This window comes from Alosa sapidissima, chromosome 17 (assembly GCF_018492685.1).
Source record: "Alosa sapidissima isolate fAloSap1 chromosome 17, fAloSap1.pri, whole genome shotgun sequence".
Classification (NCBI taxonomy): Eukaryota; Metazoa; Chordata; class Actinopteri; order Clupeiformes; family Clupeidae; genus Alosa; species Alosa sapidissima.
Genome location: NC_055973.1, coordinates 5,819,651 through 5,841,395, shown reverse-complemented (window position 1 = coordinate 5,841,395; position 21,745 = coordinate 5,819,651). Strand labels below are relative to the sequence as shown.

The window sequence follows — 21,745 nt, the reverse complement described above, 5'->3', positions numbered from 1 at the left end:
ATTAATGAAAATTAGGTGGTTTTGTTAGTTTAGGATCTACAAGTCATTCTAGACTACACATGGTAGGGCAGATGAGATGCTAAAGTTCCATCTGAAGCAGGAGAGCTCATGTGCAGGCTACCCATGGAGGATGTGTGTTATCAGACTAAACTACACACTTACAGACTTGAATGCTGACTAGAGGATGTTTGTTATCAGACTAAACTACACGCTCACAGACTTGAATGCTGACTAGAGGATGTTTGTTATCAGACTACACTACACGCTCACAGACTTGAATGCTGACTAGTGTTAGCGTTCTGCCCATGTTCAAACAACTCAAAAGCTGCACAGTTTTGTGTGGACTGCTGGTGTGGCAGAAGACTCGGGTAAACAATCATCATGATTAACAACTTCTTTATTCTGTGGTCAAAGTAGAAAGAGCGTAAAAGGCTCTGTCTCGTTCGCTCGCTCTCTCTCACACACATACTCCCACACACATACGCACATGCACACATGCACACACACACGCGCACACATGCACACACGCGCGCACACATGCACACACGCACGCACACACACACACACACTCACTTACACTCCCACTTACATACACACATGCTCCCACACACATACACATACACAGACACACACACACACACACACACACACATTTCCAAACACACACACTCACACTCTCTCACTCACACTCTCAGTGACACTCACACTCCCCCCATGCACGCACACTCCCACACACACACACACGCACTCACACTCATACTCACAGACACACAATCACACTCCCACTCCCACACACACTCCCTCCCACACACACACACACACACACACACACTCCCACACTCACTCCCACTCCCACACACACACTCACACACACACTCCCACACACACACACACACACACGCACGCACGCACGCACACACACACACTCCCACACACACACACACACACACACACACCCACATACTCACATTCTCCCCCTTTTATTCATTCATGCATGTACTCGATCACTTCTTCCTTTTTCCCTCATCATCCCACGGAAATGTGTGCATGTATACAGTACCCACACGCACACACTGAGGCATCTGCTCCCCTGTCATATCCTGGTCTGCCTTGTTTACGGGCGCTTTGTTTATATGGCCCCTTAATTAGCACTTAGGTGGCATCTCGGCAGCACTGTGCCGTGCCTCTCTCAGGATCCTGGGAGTTTACACTTCACACACACACACACACACACACACACACACACACACACACACACACACACACACACAGGTCAGCCCTAGAGAAGGGAAAAGTAGGCCTGCATGGGGCCAGGAGTCCAACACGGAGTTTAAAGGAGTAGTCCTCGATTCTGCTGAAAGTTTGTTGATATTTGAACTCTGTAGCCAATCAAATACCCCTCCCCCTTTCATTGTTCCTGAAGCAGCATTGTTTGTGAACATGCACTGAAGGTGTGTGTGTGTGTATGTGTGTGTGTGTGTGTGTTAGTACACACAGCGAGACCTGTATTAGACTAAAAGGCTGGATTAGAGAATTATGAGGTGGGGGTTGACCTCAAGTTCTTAATCTTTTCATGTGAAAATTTCTGAGACAGAGAGAGGTTATACCTGTCCAAAATCTGCTTTGGCCATCATTCCTGTGTGTGTGTATGTGTGTGTGTGTGTGTGTGTGTGTGTTTGATACAGGTACAATACTTCCCAAAGAGGGGAGAATCACTGGAATTTGCACCTGTTAGAAGGCTGAAGCCCTCCCCACCCACCCCTTTTGCCTCCTCAAAGGTTGCCGACGTGGCCCAATTTGCATTCCTTTGATAAAAGTGTGCTGTGGGAGTGCCCAATGACACCCACATATGCCACAGTTCTGTCATTTCAGCCAGTTGCCTTTGACAACCACACACACACACACACGCATGATTGATTAGGGCAGGGATCGGTCTGCTGCTGTTACCTCCACCGGGAGATCATGTTTTCGGTGCAGTTTGTCTGTCTGTCTGTCCGCCTGTGTTAAGGATTACGCAGAAACAACTCGCCCAATTTCCATGAAGCAAGATTGAAAAGTGTAGCATGGTCCAAGGACAAACCCACAACATTTTGGAGCTGATTTGATTCTGATGAACATGAGCGATTTAGTCTCACTTCTGCGCGATATGACATTCCCATCTGCTCTGCCCACTAGTGATCAAAGCAGGGAAATGCAAATCCAGATTAAACCCAATGTGTCACAAGCACAGATCAAGGATGCACCCACAGGAGTGGCTGGGCTTTGGGTCGACTCTCATCGACCAGAACTATGTAGCCCTGGCTTTTTTATTTGTTTGTTTACTTCAATTGTCCGTGTACTCTCTTAAATTCTCTTTCTCACTCACTCACTCGATCACACACACACTGTCTCAAGTTTCTCTGACACAGACACACGTCTTTTCAACTTTTCCATGTTTCTTCTCTGATGGCTGTTTTCCTCCTCTGTGAACATCCCTGGCATTAAACCCCTGTGGTCTTCCCCTCCTGTTGCAGTGAGTGTTAATTCCCCGGTGACAATCCACCGGTTTGAACTCTAACTTAGTAACCTTTGGTAACTGAGCAGATTTGCAGACTCCATACACAGGCTCCGCTCTAGACAGGAATTTCTCACGGTGATGTTTGTTTGTTTGTTTGTTTGTTTATTTGTTTGTTTGTGCTCTTGTTTGCCTTCCCGTTGTTAGTCTAAAAGAGAAGATCTGATGAAGCTGAATCAGCTTGATGGCTGTTGCCAGCGTTGCCCATTATGTTGTCTGGGCTCTGATATTTCTTGTTGTGATTTTGTGGCATCGGGTGTTTGCTCTGTGGTGATGAGTCCTGTCCAACATGCCTTTCTTGCAAGCCATTATATTGTCATTACTGGAATATCATGCAAAGTCATATTGACCATGTGAAGACATTCTTATGGCTTCAGCAGTGATTGAACTGGCACCCACTCTGTGTGTGTGTGTGTGTGTGTGTGTGTGTGTGAAGCCTGGTGAATGATAAGAGAGGGTTTCCTTCTGCAGCTCAATTACAAACACACACACACACACACACACACACTTCAGACTCCCTACAGAAGTACACTCTCATACACACACACACACACTGGTCACTTAGGCATTGACATTTTCAGCACAGCAGCTGCCTTCATTGAGGATTGCTTCTCTGCGGCTAAAATGCAGACAGTCCTCTTTGTGGAGCGGCCATAATGTCCCCTTTCAACTCCAGACTTCATAAATAGCCAGGTGTTAGGAGAATTCGACAGAGAGCTAAATGAGTGTGTCAGAGTGTGCGCGCGTGTGCATTGCAGAGATGACTAAGTTTGTTGTGTTTGTGTTTCTGTGTGTGTGTGTGAAAGAATTCTGCAGATGAGTGTCTATGTACATTGCGTGTGCTTCTGGGTGTCTGTGTTTGTTAGTGTGGCAGGGAGTACTGAATATATGGCATTCTGTTTGTGAGTTTGTGTTTAGTGTGCCTGTGTCTGTGTGGTTATCTGTGTATGGAAGTGTGTGTGTGTGTGTGTGCTGTTTTGTCTCCTGCCATGCCAATTTCCACCCAAAAGGCTGCTGGTGCCTTGAAGGGGAGAACAGTCATAAAAGTATAAATAGCTTACGGGGGCTGGAGCCACACTGCTTGTGCAGTTGTTGTTTAGTGGTGCACTGCCTGCCAATTGCAACCTCACTCTGCACACACGCACGCACACATACTTGCACGTACTCAGACACACACAAGCGTGCAAATGCACACATGCATGCACACACACATACTTTCATATTTGCATACCCACACATTCACACACACAAACAATCCCAGGTAGCTGCTGAGCAGATGTGTCCCATGCTCAGGCTCTGGTGAAGACCAGCAGACCCAGCATAATAAAGAGCTTCCTCCCCACGTGCCAATCCCAAATCACCTTGCCCAGCGCTACCACAGTGCAGGCACCCACCCCACCTAACCACACACACACAGACACACAGACACAGACAGACACACACACACACAAGCAATCCCAGGCAATCATAAATCACTGCCTCCCACCCCAACCCACTCTCCCAAAAAACACTCGCCTCTTAAAAGGCTGCAGTGAGCAATAAACACTCACCAATCTCTGTCAGCTTGGAGCTGGCACATTTGATATGAATCGACCCAAGAGTGGGAGAGAACATACGAACTGTTGGTGCTTGCAATGCGTGCATATGGGTGTGTGCAATTACTCTTTATTTCCGTTGGCAAAAGATCGGTCAGCACTGGCTTTTCCACCTGTCCCCACAGGCACGCACGCACACACACACACACACACACACACACACGCACAGTTGGCTGTCAGTTGATTTGCACTGAGGCTTTGCTGGGTTTTCTGGACCTTTGTATCTCCTGTCAGACTCGTATTATGAGCTTGGAGCATGTAGCCACCTGTGGAGCCGGCAGAGGGTTCTCTTTTGAAGCATCCTGACTCCACCAACTGTGACCGTACTAGTTTATCTGCAAGCATTATTCCCCATGGTCATGATGTATATTTATGACCTGCCTTGATCCAGACTTTATCTAGATGACATATTTATGTCCAGGCCTTCCTGTCCACATTGATGATTAGGTAGGAGCCGACACCGGAGTAGATCAAGTGTAGAATCGTGTGCGGAGCAGTTCTACGGTTGCCCTGGTGATGTCTGATTGCCCATGTGAATGGGGGGTCAGTGGATCAAGGAAGAGTGAGGGATTATGGGGATGCATTATCAGTCCGTCACAAATCCTGATTCTCCCTCTTTCTTGCTTTCAATAGGCTGCGTGGAGGCATGCCTTTAGGGATTATATCCTAGCAGGCCGTTTAGGATGTGGTCCCGTGGCGGAAGGGTTCCCCCCGTCTCCCCTCTTGTTCTGGGCTTTCACCTCGCGGCCCTGAGAGGATTAGGGATCCACTTCCGCACACAGCAAATTATTCTTCCAAGCTGACACCAGTGCTCCCTTTTTGGTGTGTGTGTGTGTGTGTGTGTGTGTGTGTGTGTGTGTGTGTGTGTGTGTGTGTGTTTTCCCCAGAAGGAAGTTTTGAAAGTCAACATTACTGTTCCACTGGTTTTCACTGAGCACAAATACGAACCCCAAATACAGCAAAGCGGTTTTGGTCAAAAGTTGAAGACAATGGGGACAGGCTTACTGGAAGACAGTGGGGCTTACGGAATACACTGCTTATTTCCACTGCGTCTCTGGCTCTGTTTACGTCTGTGCGCCGAGCAAACAGTGTGTGTGTCTAGGCCGTTTCCAGCTGGCCTAGCCAACGTTTAAGCTGTCATGTTCCTCAGATGGATAGGCGCACTGATATGCCCGCAGCACACACACAACCTGCATTTTTCCAATAGTGAGAATTTCTGACCTCTGTTAGTAGTGGAAGCTCCCTACTGCTGTTCTCATTTACACATCCATTAATCCATGTTTGGGGGGAAATGGGGAAGAATGTTGCAAGCGTTTGTGTGTATCTTTACCAGGTGACGCCAGTGTTTTGGAGTTTTTTTCTCTCTTTCCTTGTCACTCTCTTTCTTTCTTTCTTTCTTTCTTTCTTTCTATCTTTCTTTCTCTCTCTCTGTTGTCGAGAGGTGATTGCTCACATAGTGACCACCTCCATAGGACTATTTGCAATGCTGCATGCTTACCAGGGGTGAAAGTAGTTTTAAATTACTACTACCACTACCACAAGCTTCATTGCTTCATATAGCTTGGAGTGAGATTTGTTATCACAATTGAATAGGCTACATTAGTTAATTTGTATAACTCTTGAGGACAAACTGTATTCATGTACAATACCAGTCTAAAGTACAACTAATAAGTCCATGAGTTGGTATTATTGACATTATTTAATAATATTATTATTATTTAAATGCCTATATGTTAACTCATGAAAGATTTGTAGCAATCCCTAATTTCTTAAAAGGTATCGTTTCTTAACTCGCCTATCTTTCTTTTTGCATGGCTTCTTGTTATTCCAAATAAAGTTACTTTGTTTCAGTGAATGAAGATAGCCTACCAATATGGCTGGATGGATGGTAACATAAGGGTGTGATGTATTTCTTAGGATACGTTCAGACCAGCGTTTGTTTTGTTGTTGGGTTTTTTTTTACAAGAAAAGTTAGTCAGGACGCTTTTTTTTATTTGAAAAACTGCTGGGGGAGCGTACCTATGTTTTCCGGGTCCTATGTTCCCTGCTTTGTATAGGACCGTGGAACATAGGACCCTTTTTTAAAACCCTAACCCTAACACCAAGCGGGGAACGTAGGACCTGGGGAACATCGGACCCCCTAACATGCTAGTTTTTCAAGCGTCAATATAGGCTCACACTGACCAGAAATTTTGGTACATATCCAGTTTCTGTCGTCTCCATTTCTGCTGGTTGCTATGGCTTACGAACGTCTCTTTATTCAGCTTGTAATTGCTCAGCTGTCATAAAAGCGGTTGATGTAGGCTGCTTTTTTCCTAAGAAGTTTAACTTTTTTCAACTTCAAAATAAAAAACGCTCTGATCTGCAAAATTGTTTTTTCAGTGGCAGCGATTTAAAAAGTGCTATTGACCAGTCTACTACACAGTGTACTCCATTGGATTATAATGTAAAACAGACGCAGGCAACTTGAAGGCTAGTCTGAACATAGCCTTAATATGTTTTGTCGTTCAGGTATTGATTGATGAAGAAGACACTGTTGCACTGAGTCAGATGTGCTCATAGACAGCAGCCTGATACTGTAGCTTGCAGCATGTTTTAAATTGAGATGGACTTTTCCAGCCTACTTTCACCCCTTACCTCTACCATCCCAGCCAACGCCCCCTCTCAGTCCCCAGTGGGTGGTTGAGACAGGAGTCGGTTATGTGGAGTGGGTTGTGCAGGGCTGCCCACATTGGTGCTTTCTGAATGAGTCACATTTCTACTGCTGTACAGCCAGAGGTCAGAGGTCGGAGCAGGCGAGAGGGATGATGGAAGGCTAGGAACGGCATTACAATGAGAGAGGGAGCGGGGGGGTGCAGGGAGGTGGGCCACTGGCACTGAATCCATTAGACCTCTCGTCTGCCTGACAGCTCTAAAAAATGTATGACTGCAGACAAAGATGACTAGACGAGGCGGAAGTATGCTTTCAGGGAGAAAAAAAAAACGTTTTCATCCGTTTTTCTTTTCTCCTCTTCTCTCTGGGGGTATGAGTCATCTTTGTGCTTTTCTTTTCTTTTTTTCCCCATGTGTCGAGTCCCCCTTGCACTTTCCCTCCCTTCTTTTTTTTTTTTTTAAGTCTGAGACCTTCTGAATCGTGCCAGAGATTGGGTTGAGACTCCGAACGTGTCTGTTTCGATTATCCCAAGAGCTCCTCTCCTGTGTGTGAACTTTGTTTGATTTTCCATTTGGAGCGTGGTCGGTCTGAAGCCCCCTGTTTGTTAGTATTATGTTACACTCAGGATATTTATTTGTTTTCCAGTTGGCCGCAATAGGCCATGCTATGGCTCTGATCTCCTTGTGGAGCAGATCGCGTCTCCTTGCCTTTTCATTGTCTCCCAGAGCAGTACGTCAGCTACTTGAGAAACTGAGCACACATCTCCTTGTAAAAGTGCAAATAACAAACAAATCAAGTTTAATGAAAGCAAGTGGATCACACGTCATCACTCCTCTGCTTTTATTAAAATCCATATTGGCTGGGTTTGGTTTAATTGGAAAAATAAACGTTTATATGAGTGACTGAAATGTTTCATTATGAATATTTCGCCAGTGTTTCATCAGGAATATCAAACAAAGGGTGACGTGCAAAAGAACAGAGGAAGAGAAGCTACACCCAGCACGACCACTCATTCATTCATTCTTTCATTCTTTCATTCTTTCTCTCTTTCTCTTCCTCTTTTCCTCCCTCATGCCATGCTTGCCAGCTTGCTTGCTGTCCCTCCTCAGTCATCAGTTCTACCCTCCTTGCAACTAACATTGAGTTACTAACTACCTTTATCAACTTGGCATGTCACCCACTTACTGTGTAATGTCCTTTCTTTCTGTCTGTCTTTCTTTCTTTCTCCTTTCTCTCTCTCTGTCTTTCTCTTTTATACACACACACACACACACACACACACACACAGCTGTTTCCCATCTGTGACCAGTACAGCAATAGCATCTCTTTATTCTAGCATGCAGGGCTGCTGTCACATGCTAATAATTCTGGTGTGCCGTCATGCCCCATTCTTACCCTGTCCTTGTGAGATGTAAAACTGTGTGTTTGTGTGTGTGTGTGTGTGTGTGTGTGTGTGTGTGTGTGTGTGTGTGTGTGTGTGTGTGTGTGTGTGCAGTAGAGAATGACTCTGCATTTGCGAGGATACTCTTCAGAGGCTGAGATCAGGGCCAGCAGGGCCCCAGGGCAGCCTGCTGTCAGTCTGTCAGACCCACACACACAGACAGAGAGAGAGAGAGACATACACACACATGCACACTGTATTTCTGTCTGTCTTTCTATCACACACAGAGACAAACACATAAATATAGGGTCTGTATGAAATGGAAGACAGCTGTCTGCTGCCTTGCTACCTTCAGCTCTCTACCGATTCACTTGCCGTAGCAGGCATCAAGGTAACGGCTACGAACTTCATTTCGGACAGCCTAGCAAGATAGCAACACAGAACGCTGTTGTCAGGATACCAGAAAGAAGAATAATGTAACGTTCGACTGCAGCAATAGTTGCTCACAATTAAATAGAATTTTTGACGTTGAAGGCAGCATGAAGGATACATCTACGCTGCCTTCCAAATTAGTCAAAACGAAGGAATCTTAGAAGGCAGCATTTCACAGAAATATTTAATTCGGACATGCCTCGATGCCTTGCTCCCCGGTTAGATATCTAAAAAGGCAGGATATTTTCCCGTTTCGTACAGACCCATAGAAACATGCACGCGTGCACACACACACACACACACACACACACAGCCTCCTCACCGCCACCACCCTCCAGGGGAATGCCTTTCATCTGTTGCCGTGCACCTGATCCCAGCCCAGCCTTGGCCCTGATCTGCCCCCGCCAGCCAGACCGCCTATAATTCACCGAGCTGGACATCACAACTAGAGAACAGCTGGCACTGGGACCAATCCAGGCTGATCAGGGTCAAAGATTGACCAATCAGGGCCCGTTAGGGTTGTCCCCACCAGGGAACATTTTTTTTCTCTTCCTTTTCTATCTGTACTCCTCCATCCGTTATATCCACCTCTATAATATCTGCACAGCGGATCAATCATGACTACTCTTAAAGCTGCAGAGAAATGCATTCAAATCCGTCTTATGCTCTTGCAGTCAGCTGAGGCCATTCTTGCTGATTTATCAGTATCTGTTTCCTGCGTTCCCAGCTATCTGTTAGATTAATCTGTTTGGGCTTTCCAGCTTACCAGCCGACCTACACACACACACACACACAGTCAGGAGGTTGCACCCTGGTTGGATCTCTCCCACTGCTGATTGAATGGCCATATATGCGCCTGGCCGATGGCAGACGTGATAAAGTGTGTGGAGACGGGCGAATGCAGCAGATGCCAAGGAAATGACTTCTGTATTCTGTTGCACTCATGATACGGGCGTGGGGGTGGGGGTGGGCCAGAGACATTGTTTGAAGTGTTGGTCAATAAGAACACTGCACACCGCTTTGCTTGATTGCGGTTGTCAGATAGGTCAGCCGGCAGGGTTGCAACAGCACACACACACACACACTCTTTTGACAGTTGTTTCAGCTTAACTCCCATCATCTCCCTTTGCTATTGTTTACCAATCTGGATGCAGTTACGAACACTTTTTTTTTATTTTCTGTACAAAAAGTTTGACAAATACACACAGTACTTCTGACATAAAGGAATCTTTAAAATGCTCCCATATGCACACAATTAAGGCTGTATAGAGTTACCAACGATCTTTAACAACACACTGTTAGGACAAGTAATGAAAATATTGCATTTAGCAAAAGAAGCAGCCAGCTAAGCCTTTCAGATGACCCTTGCAGTGAAATACTCGTTTAATTCTCGAACTGCTTTGTGTGGTAGTCATTTATATGAAATGAGGCATGATTCATCTACGCGTTTTAGTGAAACAGTTAAAAGGACAACTGGCCTCTCAGAGATGAATTGTGGCCTTGATTGCTGGCTAACAGACTTAAAAAGTCACTGATCTAAGGAAATCACAGAACCCGAAGATACTGATGTCCACACCCACCTGTTACACGAAGAATAAAACCCACAAGCAAAGCATTTCCCCTTTTTAATGGTAATTGCATTCATCTAAAGGGTTCATTTGTAGATCCCTGCCACAGAAAATGTAAGATTGATTAGGGAAACAATAGGAGACAAAGCACAATATAATTGGTGTTTTAGTTGTGCTACTGGATCCTATCAGGGAAGTAATGAATTGCCGTTTAGAAATTATTATAATCATCATAACATGATTAATTGGCAATTTATAAGTGACGTATTAAAACTGTTTAGTTTATATGTGCAGAGTTAAATGACATACAGTTTTACAAATCAGCCAGTGAACAGACGTTTGAACTTTGATTTTATTATTCTGTGTACTCGTGCTTAATGGTTAATAACAATATAAGAATTTAATAATTGAAGCGGGTCAATTCTACAGACAAGATTAATACACAAGTGTAATATGGCCAAAAAACTGTAACTACTTTGTAGGTGTACAATTATCTAAAAAATAATTGTTGTTCTAAAGAGCGCATCACAATAGGAAATTAAACCAAGCAGAGGTATAATATAGTATACAGTATTCTCCATCTACATTCTATTAGGTTTAAATAGTTTTTTTCATGAGTTATTTACAGCAGTGGCTACACTTGTGTGCTTTTACAAAGGTCACCTTCCGTGTGACACCACATCTCCGTCACGCCCCTCGTGTGTTCAGCTGTCACCCAGTGACAGGCAGGGGTGTGTGTGTGTGTGAGTGTGTGTGGGATAGAGCATGACCATCACCCCACCCTCCTCAGCTGTGCCTAAACCTAGCCCGAACTTGAAAAGCCTCCCCAACCCTATGATGCCCCCTCCCCCAGGTCATGTTCTGAGGGTCATTTCCCTCGGCGGATGTTGAGCTGTTGACACATGCAGCGCTCTGATCCCCCGTGCCGCGGCTCTCTGGGCTGTAAGCCACCGGGCAGCATTAGCTCTAGGGGCTCATGGAGGATGTGTGAAGGAGCGGCTGCATTGATTTGCTGCTAAGGAAAGAGGGGTGATGACAACGATGAGCACACTCACCGGACCTTACTCAAGCGTGATCACGGAGACCAACGAACCCAACGACCCCCTTCACCCCCCACTCTCCAAAATACACAGTAACTCAAGCTGTTTAAAGTAGAATGGGGGGGGGGGGGGGTTGTAGACACTTTTCAGACATGCACTGAACCCCTGAACTTATTTAGGTATTACCCAGAAGACCAACCCAGGGATAACTAGCTAGCTAGTTAGATAGCTAACTGAAGGGTAGTACCTTCTCGTAAATTTCAATGTAATTCAAATGCATTTCAAGAGATACCCCTCTCCCTCTCCCTGCACCTGTGTGTGTCTGTAGGTTTGTTTTGAAGGGAGAGTGGTGAGAGGGCTGGCATGGGGTTAACCCTTCAGACAGACCCAGTGCTGAGAGAGAGGGGGCTTGTGGGGGTGTTGTTGGGCTGTCTCGGACTGGGCCCAGTGTGGCAGTAGTGACCCCCTGCGGGGCCTTTCGCCACAGCCCTGCAAAGGGATGAGTTCATGTGTTCACCCCCTTCTCTCTTTATCTCGCTTTATCTCTCTCTCGCTCTCCCATATTCTTTGTTGATCGCTCTTTATTTTGATCTTTCTTGTTTTCTTCCTTCCTCTCTCTCTCTTTCTCTCTCTCTCTCTCTCTCTCTCTCTCTCTGTCTCATTCTCTCTATCTTTTATTCACTCTCTCTTTTTCTCTCTCCCTCTCTCCCTCCCTCTCTCTCTCGGTCCCACTGCTAATTGGGTCTCATCGGGTAAGTATAAAGGCCGGCTGATGTGAATGAGGAGCTCAGGAGGAAGGTGACGGTGGGAAACTGGCCGCTCCTGAAAAGATCACAGAAGAGAGAGAGAGAGGAGGAGGAGGGAGGGAGAGAAAACGTCTGAACAAGAAGATAAAAGGAGAAAATATAATCAGAAGGTGGAAGGGACATTTTGTTTTGTGTGTGTGTGTGTGTGTGTGTGTGTGTGTGTGTGTGTGTGTGTGCAAAATTCAGCATAGCTGTCCATGGCTGCTGTTAAGATGTAGCCAGAAGCGAACATAAAGGCAAGGACTTTTAGAAGTCCTGGATGAGTGTGTGTGTGTGTAGGCTCATTCGATCCACCACTAAACTAACCGCTCTCTCACCGTTCAGCCTAATCCAATAAGGACCAGGAGTGGACGGTGAGCCCTCGGGGAACTTTCTCAGCCAAGGGGACCGGTGCTGTGAGACCAGAAGCTATGGTTTTGAGGTTTTGAGCTGTGGGTAAGCAAACTGCCCTGTGTGTGTGTCTGAAGTTTGGAAGTGAAGAGAGGTGTGTGTGTGTGAGGGGGGGGGGGGCGGCGTTCGTTCAGCTTCTTTGTGAACTGACTCAGTCTAATTTCAGTTTTTCCCCTTAAGCCTAACCCCCCCCCCCCCCCCCCCCCCCACACACACACACACACACACACACACACACACACACACCACACCGACACACACAGACCTCATCTGAACCAAACAGAGGGGAAGTTTTGCATGTCCCCAAATTAAACTGGCCTTTTGTTTCATATAATTCAATATCCTGAAGATTAAGTGGGGGTGGAAGTGAGCAGGAGCTGCCTGTGAAGGTGGAAGTATCCCTTTCCAGCCCCGCGCACCTCTGCTGGACGCTCCTGCCCACCCGCAGGAAAGCCTGCTCTGGGTGGCAGACCAGATGGAGCGGACGCTGCTAGTTAGTGCACTGAGTTTTCTCACAGGAAGATGGGGGAAGAGTTTGGGGCAGACCTTGTCTTGTGTTGTGCTCCACAGCTTTCCTACCTGCATACGCATTGACCCTTATTCCCCCAGAAGGGGGGGGTTGGGGAAAGGTTGGAGGAGAAGCTGTCTGCAGAAACGGCATTGTCCTCCACAGAAGAAAGAGTTCGGGCAAAAATAACCCACTTGCTTACCTGATGCAAAACATTTTTTAGAGACAGAAAAAAACGAGAAACCTCCTGCCCGGGTAACTGTTGTGTGTGTGTGTGTGTGTGTGTGTGTGTGTGTGTGTGTGTGTGTGTGTGTGTGTGTGTGTGTGTGTGTGTGTGTGTGTGTGTGTGTGTGTGTGTGAAGTTTGGAAAAGTAACGATAGCACATGTTTGGACCATCGCTCTCTCTCTCTCTCTCTCTCTCTCTCTCTCTCTCTCTCTCTCTCTCTCTCTCTCTCTCTCTCTCTCTCTCTCTCTCTCCGTAGTAAAGTCATGTTTTGCCATCTGGTGGCTCCTGTCAGAGCTCCCAGAATCCCCTGCTGCTTTGAACTGGAGCAGTCATCAAACTTCATTCCTGTATGGCCTTAAAATGTAAAGATGCTGTCTGTTAGCGCAGGGATGAAATCCATTAGCCCATCATTATTAGATTATAGAGACACGTGTGTGTGTGAGAGAGCGAGCGAGCGAGAGAGAGAGAGAGAGAGAGTGTACTTCAGATGTCAGTATGTCTGTCTTGTTTGTTTATGCTGGAATACACTTAATAGGGTGATTTGGTAAGTGAGGCTTCATCAACATCTGTGAAAAGGGTGTGTGTGTGTGTTGCAAGGGAGGGGGGGGGGGGGTGGGCTGTGACCCTGACTGAAACTAATACATGCCCACTGTCAAGGTGTGAACAGCATTCATGTCATGCAAATGGCACACTTAATAGCCTTTGTTTTCCTTTTCCTGCTGCTGATTAACTTAGTGTTACATACCCCCCCCCCCCCCCTCCCCACTCTCTCTCTCCCTCTTACTCACTCACACACACACAGCCCACTCCACCACTAATGTATATTGTGCCAACAGGCAGGCTTTGAAGTCCTGTTGTGGTGCATCAAAGTCTCAATCAAGTGCCTCAAGTTCACAAAAGAATGACAATGAGACACCTGATTAAAATGACCCTCTGTCAACAACCGTGCCAAAGTCTTTAGGGCTTTTGTATGCATGAGTTGTGTGTGTTTTTTTGTTTTGTAAAGTAGGTTTGCACGAACTGGAAAAGCACAAACGATTCAGCCAAAGGGGATTATGAAATGGGATGGTGCTCTGGGATAATGCGAGTGCATTATTTCAACAAGGTCATCAACAACAGCCATGTGTCCTGAATTTACTCTGACAATGTGAATATCTCGGAGGTGCTCTTCATACACTAACAATAGCACATACAAATCTCTCGCTTTCTTCTTTTCCTGTTTCTATGCCTCTGTTTCTGTCCATCCCTTATTCTTTTTTATATCACTATTTCTTTGTCCCTCTTTATATCTCTCCCTCCCTCCATTCTCTCTCTCCCTCACTCCCTTTTCTCGATCACACTTTCTATGCCCCTCTGTCTATCTCTCCCTCCACTTGGTCTCTCTCTCTCTCTTTCTTTCTTTCTTTCTGTCTTTCTCTCTCCCTCAAACACACACACACTGTCTTTTTCTCTCACTCTTTTTATGCACCTCTGTCTATCTCTCCCTCCACTTGCTCTTTCTCTCTCTCCTCTCTCTCTCTCTCTCTCCCCCCCCCCCTCTGCCTTGCTCTCCCTCAGCCCTTTTTAACTTAAGGCGATAGGTTTCTGGACGTCAGGAATGCTGCCGGTGGAGTTCTCAGATTTATGACGGGGAGGTGTGACGACTGGCTGCAGATGTAACAGTTTAGTGCAAACGGGAGCCCCAGTTCCAGCTCCGCTCTGCTCCGGAGGCAACGCCACTCTTTATTACTTTAATTCCACTGACCACATACTCCGCTAAAAGCTCTCTCTTCTGTCAGAGGGAGAAGAGAGCGAGGGAAGGAGAGGTAGTGCTAGAAAGAAAAGGGCTATTGGGAAGGGTTCTTCAGCAGGGTGTGTGTGTAGAAGAGAAGATCCCTGTGTTTCTGTGGGATTCCAGGGTGTGTGGAGGACCAGTTTAGCTGGCCAGTGGACACAGTCCCCACAACTCCACTTCACTCCACCTCACTCTGATCTTGCTCTCTCTCTCTCTGTCTGTCTCTCTCTGTCTGTCTGTCTCTCTCTTGCTCTCTCTCTCAAAACAATTCTCTCTCTCCCTTTCTGTCTGTCTTACTTACTGTCTCCTGCTCACTCACTCTTACTTGTGCACACACACACACACACACACACACACACACACACACACACACTCCCTCCCACCCTTTCTCTCCCCTTTCTTTCAACCACTCTCTCCCCTCTCTCTGCCTCTCTCACTGCCCCTCTTTCTCTCTCTCTCTCTCTCTCTCTCTCTCTCAGTGTCAGGTTACGATGCCCTGGGTTTGTCTAGCGTCTCGTAGTTCTCTCTCTCTCTCGTTCCCTCCCTCCCTCCTGTCCTTGTCCCTGCCTCCTTGCGGGGAGAAGAGCCACCAGTGGCTCCCCCCGTCCCCCCGTGTGATTGGTCTGGGGAGGGAGTGAGTTGGTCTTGCCCCTGCAGCCCCTGCTGCGCCGCGCTCACAGCTCGGGGGACGTGTTTCAACAGATGGTCGCGGGGCCGAGCGGGTGTCATCGCCAGTGGAGAAAAGGATTTAGAGGAGGAAGGTTGTCTTCAAGGAGCAGAGCTGGTCCTTCCCCCCTACTCTCTCTTTTCTCTTGCTCTCTCTCACACACTCTACTCTCTCTCTCTCTCTCTCTCTCCTCTTGCTGAAAAGCTCTACCTATATGAGAAGAGGAGCACAGAGGAGAGAGTCAAGCAGCGAGGAATCTTCTCTCGTTCCAACACAACACTTCACCCGCGGTGACCAGGTATGGTACATTTTCTTTTCTTTTTCCCCCTGCTTCTTTGATCTGTTTTTCTCCATTTTCAACTCTTTTTGCTCCAAGCTTGTTTCTTTTCACTCTTTTTCTCTACTAGTAGAAATCTGTGTTTCAGGTCAGATTTTTACTCAACAGTTTCATTTGAATCATTTAGAGCACAGACTCATATTAGAAGTTTTATGCTGCAATCATCTAATTTTCAGTCACCATTTTTGTTTTTAGATTAAAGCTGTTGAAAATTCATATAACTAAATTAAGTTTTCATCCACTTTTTTTAAGTTAATTGAACTAATTGAACAGCTCATCAAATTTCACACAGAAGTAGTTCTGTTCATTGAAAATGGTTCTGTGTGTCATTTGCAATGTAAAATGTTGAAGGTGTAACGTGGAGCACTTCTTAATTACATTCCCATTCTCATTCACTGATCACAGAGAACCTTTAGCACCTCATCTGAATCTGCCATTCTCGTGTTGATTAGTTCAGAGATGCATGGGCAAAATGTTTGGGCAATTAAGCTGGTTTTCCCAAACATGTTCTCCGATTTGGAAAGTAGATGCCGGCATAAATCACTGCACTGAGCCGCTTTGCCTGTTTGGCAAAGGCTGTCTATACACAAAATGAATGTGCTGTATAAGAAAAAAAAAAGAAACTACTTCCAGTTAAGCAGTCAAAGTCTGCATACTTCTCGCAAGGGAAAGGCGAGAGAGTTTAAGGCTGACTCTCAACTCGTTCTCAACGCCGGAGCAAGTGAGAAAGGCGCGACCTGCCAACAGAGAGGGGGGAACTTGATGTATATTATTTATGTATCACCTGGGGATATGTGTGCGTGTCTGTGTGTGTGTTTGCCACAAGGTGTTTGCAAAGGAGATTGAGTGCCCACAGGGGCAAAGAAACAAGGCTGTGCCAGGGTTGCCCGTAAGGCTGGTGCACAGCTCCAGTGATATTTACACATATTAATCAAGCTGTGTCCACACTATCCGCTTGTGTTGAAACGTTTCTCACAGCCGCAAATGTACTGTGATGAGTGCTACGTACATGCATGTGATGAATGCGCTGCTTATGATAAATTGACTCGTACGTGTTTATATGTGTTAAGGAATATGGGACTTTTATTGGGTTGTCATGTAAGCTTTAAAATGTTTAAATCGTTTCAGTCACTAGGCTGAAAGTACAACTGCTGAACTGTAAAATCAGATTTCTTTGGCTGAATAGCACAGAGTATGATTCCTATGTGCAAATTGCAGATATGGCAAGACTAATCTGACCTATGAGAGCACTAAATTGTATGACTCTTTCAGTTGAATCTGCAGTTACCTGCAGTGGTGATTTCATGGCCAAATGTGTGTAGTATGGCTGAGTTTAGGTTCAATGCACTGTCAGGTCTGTAACTTCAAACTCATGCGTATTTCCCAATCCCGACCTAGTTTTCTTAAATTGCAAGCTTTTAGTTCCTCCTTGTCCCTGTTCTTTTTGAATGGACAGCAATAGGCACAATTAGTTTTGAATGCACAAGACTGGTTTGGGTCTCCCGGCGAGTCCCCTGTTTTAAGAGGAGATGGGGGCACGCTGCTGGAGGAAGGGGGGGGGGAGAGAGAGAGAACCAAAGGAAATAACTAGCCTGGCAAGTTGTGCCAGCCGCCCTGTGGAGTTAGAAGCTAAACAGTTTTTGCATCTCTGTGTGTAAACAATAGCTTCAGCTGTTGCAAATAATTTCAGAGTCTGGCAGGGGGCAAGTCTGCCAAAACAAATATTGTTCCAGTAGCTGTTTTTACATCACAGCTTTGACTGGAGATTGGATGCTCTGTCAGGGAGAAGGAGAAGAGGGGAGAGGGGTGGAGATGGGGAAAGAGGATTTTAGAGGAGACGGAGATCATGAGAAATGGAGCGAATACATGTAAGTGAGTGAGAGTAGAGGAGACTGGGAATGTGTGAGATAGATGATGAGAGAGTATGAGAGATAGATGGAAAGAGAGAGAGAATGTGAGAGATAGATGGAGAGAGAGAGAATATGAGAGAAAGAGAGAGAGAATGTGATGGATGGCAAGAAAGAGAGACGGGGATTGTGAGACAAGGAGAATGGGAGAGAGGGAGAGGGATCGACACAGAGAGAGCAAGGGATGGAAAAGAGAGAGGGAGAGAGTTCGGAAGAGAGAAAGAGATGCATGGATGGGGAGAAACTGCCTGCGCTGCATCTTGTCATAATAAAGTCAAAGAATTATTCACGCGAGAGGAAAACACAGTGTGAATGGCTGCCGGTACTGTGTGTGTGTGTGTGTGTGTGTGTGTGTGTGTGTGTGTGTGTGTGTGTGTGTGTGTGTGTGAGAGAGAGAGAGAGGCAGACTGGAGTCCTAGTGTTTTTTAAGTATTGGCTCAGGGGCTCACACGGCAGTGAAAGCCACACATTTCCCCAGTCCGTTTCCAAAATGATGACTGACTGGGGACGCATGTATTTTCACTCCTCTGTAAGTGTGTGTCAGACACACACACACACACACACACCCAAATGCGTGTGTGTGAGGGAGAGAGTGAGTGTGTGTGTGTGTGTATGAGTGTGCGATGTAGAGAGAGAGAGAGAGAGATACTGTGTGTGTGTGCGTGTGTTTGAGAGAGAGGGAGAGAAGGTGGTTGTTAGAAGATCCCTAGCAGTGTGATTTAATATCCTGTATAGATTTTGTGCTTTCCCACCGACTCCTGACATGTGTAAAGTATTTCACCCTCGCCGGCCGCCCTCTGATGTGCGCCCCAAATCAAAAACACACCAGAGAGGCCGTGACGCTCGCTGCCCACTCTTACCTCCGGCTGTTTCACCAACTACCCACATCTCCTTTGCCCGCTCCTCTGTGAAACACATCGCTGTTGGCCACTGCCTTTGAGTGTCTCCGACAGCCAACGAGGTCAAAATCTAAACTCAAACACCTTTACTTTTACCACAAAGTACATCTAAAACGTTTTTTTTTTTTTTTTTTTTTACAAAGTGAAGTGACAATTCAGCACAGTCTTAAGGGAAATGAAATTGCAAAAGTGTTTAATTTACCTGGGCACTGGCTGAAAGGGGTCATATGCATCCGTGTCCAGGTTTCTTTCTGCCGAGGAGAGAGAAGCCCTGGGAAAAGAGAAGGGAGAGTGGGGAATGCCCCCATCTGTTGATGAGTCCACGGTTTCTCTTGATTGGGGGTGGCGGTGGGTGCTGTCTGGCAATTGTTTAGGTGGAATGCTTTTCGAATGTGAGGAAGAGAGGATGATGGGTAAGTCTTCGCAGTGTGATTTGTGGGAGGAAAGAATGCATGTTTGTGAGTGTGTATGTGAGAGTGACTAAGCAACACCACACTGCACTGTGAGCTTGTTTATCACTCTTAATAACAGTGTTCCTGAGAGGAAGTGTGTGTGTGTGTATACAAGATGAAAGACTCGTTTGCCATTATGTCACTGCCATGTCGGGGAGTGGTCGGATGGACGTTCTGTGTGTGTGTGTGTGTGTGTGTGTGTGTGTGTGTGTGTGTGTATTGTGTTCTCATTTTATGAGGGAATAGAGGGGCCGCACTCTGCCCAGCCTTTGGCTCCATGGCCCCAGCGACGTGTGAAACCCCTGATTGCTCTTTACAAGCGATGGAACACTCTGTGTGCAAAGAGCCTCCGTCGCCCGTGCTGCTGGGAGGGCTGCAGTCCCCCCGTGCCACCTCCACCTCCGCCCGCCCCGCGCTGCGCTCGCGTGCTCACCAGTCGCCCAGTCCCACAGGGGAAACACTCTTGCCACCAACACTTCATTTTTTTCCCCTCCCTGTCAAGGCCTGCTTGCCCTCAGCTCTCAACAGCACCCCCATGTGTTTTTCTTTTCAAACTCACTCACTTACTCTGTCTCTCTCCCTCTCACACACACACACACCTAACACACACACACACACACACACACACACACACACACACACACACACACACACACACACACACTTACACACCAGTGCATCTGAGGTCACCCCCGGGCAAACCTCAGGCTGGCCTCCCCTGTGAAAAGCACGCTTTCATCCAGCAGCCGCTCTCCCTGCATTTGCTTCCTCAGCAGAGTCAGCAGAGACTCAGGAGGAGAGACACAGGGCTGAGAGACTGGGATTACTGGGACTGTGTGTGTGTGTGTGTGTGTGTTACCAATGGGACGGGTATGAAGTGCAGACCAGAGAGAGGAGATGTGGAGGGAGAGAGAGATGAAGAAAAAGAGTGGAGAGAGAACAAGATTGGATGGGAGGAGAGGATGGAGAGATTGTGTTGAGAAGTTGCAGAGGTGGAGATATAGAGGGAATAGGGGATGTAGAGAGAAAGGGAAAAGAAGGAGAAGAGGAGATGCAGAGAGAGGGAAGGAGGAGAAGAGGAGAAGGGGATGAGTGGAGGACAGAAGAGAGGATGGACGGAAAGGAGAGTGAGAGCGAGAAAGACATGGAGAGGAGAAAAGCGGCAGTATGACGAGAGAGAAGTGGAGGTTAGCCCCCCCTTCCCCCTCTCCCTCTCTCTCTCCCTCTCTCTCTCATGTGCAGTGGCCTAAGCTGCACCCCAGCAGAGAGCTCAGAGGACAGGGCTTGTTGTGCCCACTGGCTGGAGGTCAGAGGTGCAGGCCACCATTGTGCACTGGCCCCACTCTCTGTCCTCACACACACACTCTCTCTCTCTCTCTCCACACACACACACACACACACACACACTCCAACCCTTTTCACCCCCCACCTTTTGCAAAAACCAGGCCGCACTGTCCATGCCATGTCAACTCTCTTGTACGATAATCCCCTTCCCTGGAGAGCAGCAATCTGTTTTCGATTTGCGCGAGAGAAAGGGAAAGGGGAGCGGCTCTCGGGCCGCCTCACGTACCATTGAGCAGCCGTCAGGACGCATCGGAGCGCCGCGCCAGGAAGAGAGCGCTGCTGCTGGGAGGCCGCCGCTTTCATCCACCGCATCTCCAGAATAGAGATAATGGAGAACAATCTGCAGGGGTGGGTGGAGAGAGTGGGGGTGGGTGGAGAGAGTCGGGGGTGGGTGGAGAGAGTCGGGGGTGGGTGGAGAGAGGGGGGGGGGGGGGGTAGGGGAGGGAGGTAGGGGCCTGGGGGGGGGGGGGGGAAGCACAGCTCAGCTGACAGCTCGACTAATAAAAGACAGCATGCGTCGCTTTCAGCAACCTTAACCCCCCTCACCTCCTCCCACACCAATTCTTTCTATTTTTTCCCCCTTCCCCGACAACTTGCTTTCTCCACTCGCTCACACTTCCACTGTTCTTTTGCCCACTGGCCAACGCATTTAGCTATTCACCATACTACACACACACACACACACACACACACACACACACACACACACACACACACACACACACACACTCACACTCACTCATCAGAGTAGAAGAGGCAGTGTGTTTGGTCCGTTCCTAATGGCTGCTGTTGGTCGCTGGGGCATTGGGCCCTCTCTACTGACCTGAACAGGGGCGCTCTCCTCTGCAGCCCACCAGGCCGCCGATTGGCCTATTGTTGCCTTGGTGACGTCCTGCCAAGGCCCAATCCGTCGGCACAAAGACCCACTCCGGGCAGAGCTGGCATGCTCTGGGACATCTCCAAGTTCCATCCAGTACAGAACCGGCCTGTCTGGGCCAGATCAGGCCCACATCAGGGCTAGTCTATTGCAGCGTCAACAGCTGTTTCTGTCTCTGCAGGACAGCCAAAAAGTCTGTCTACATTTAGTGGTGGGCTGGATTTAAAATAAAAAAGATTCCTCATATTGATTGGTGATTGAAATGGATGGAATTGAGCAGTTATGTTGATGCCATGCTCGGAAAAGCTTGAACACAGCCATGAACACAGTCCCA

The 21,745-nt window shown here is 47.2% G+C and overlaps 1 protein-coding gene across 9 annotated transcripts in view; it reads left to right on the top strand.

Moving 5' to 3' along the window:
* Positions 1 to 21,745, top strand: part of sulf1 (sulfatase 1) — a 120,254-nt gene that overhangs the window by 55,997 nt on the left and 42,512 nt on the right. For 2 of the 9 annotated variants that reach the window (XM_042067326.1, XM_042067325.1), the window contains one exon: positions 15,800 to 15,893. The exons of 3 other annotated variants lie outside the window; for them this stretch is intronic. The gene's annotated coding sequence lies outside the window, so the exon portion shown is untranslated. Of the gene's footprint in view, positions 1 to 12,353; positions 12,465 to 15,630; positions 15,894 to 21,745 lie in introns of those variants that run through there. 4 more of the 9 variants (XM_042067331.1, XM_042067333.1, XM_042067324.1 and 1 more) reach the window with 3 other exon arrangements.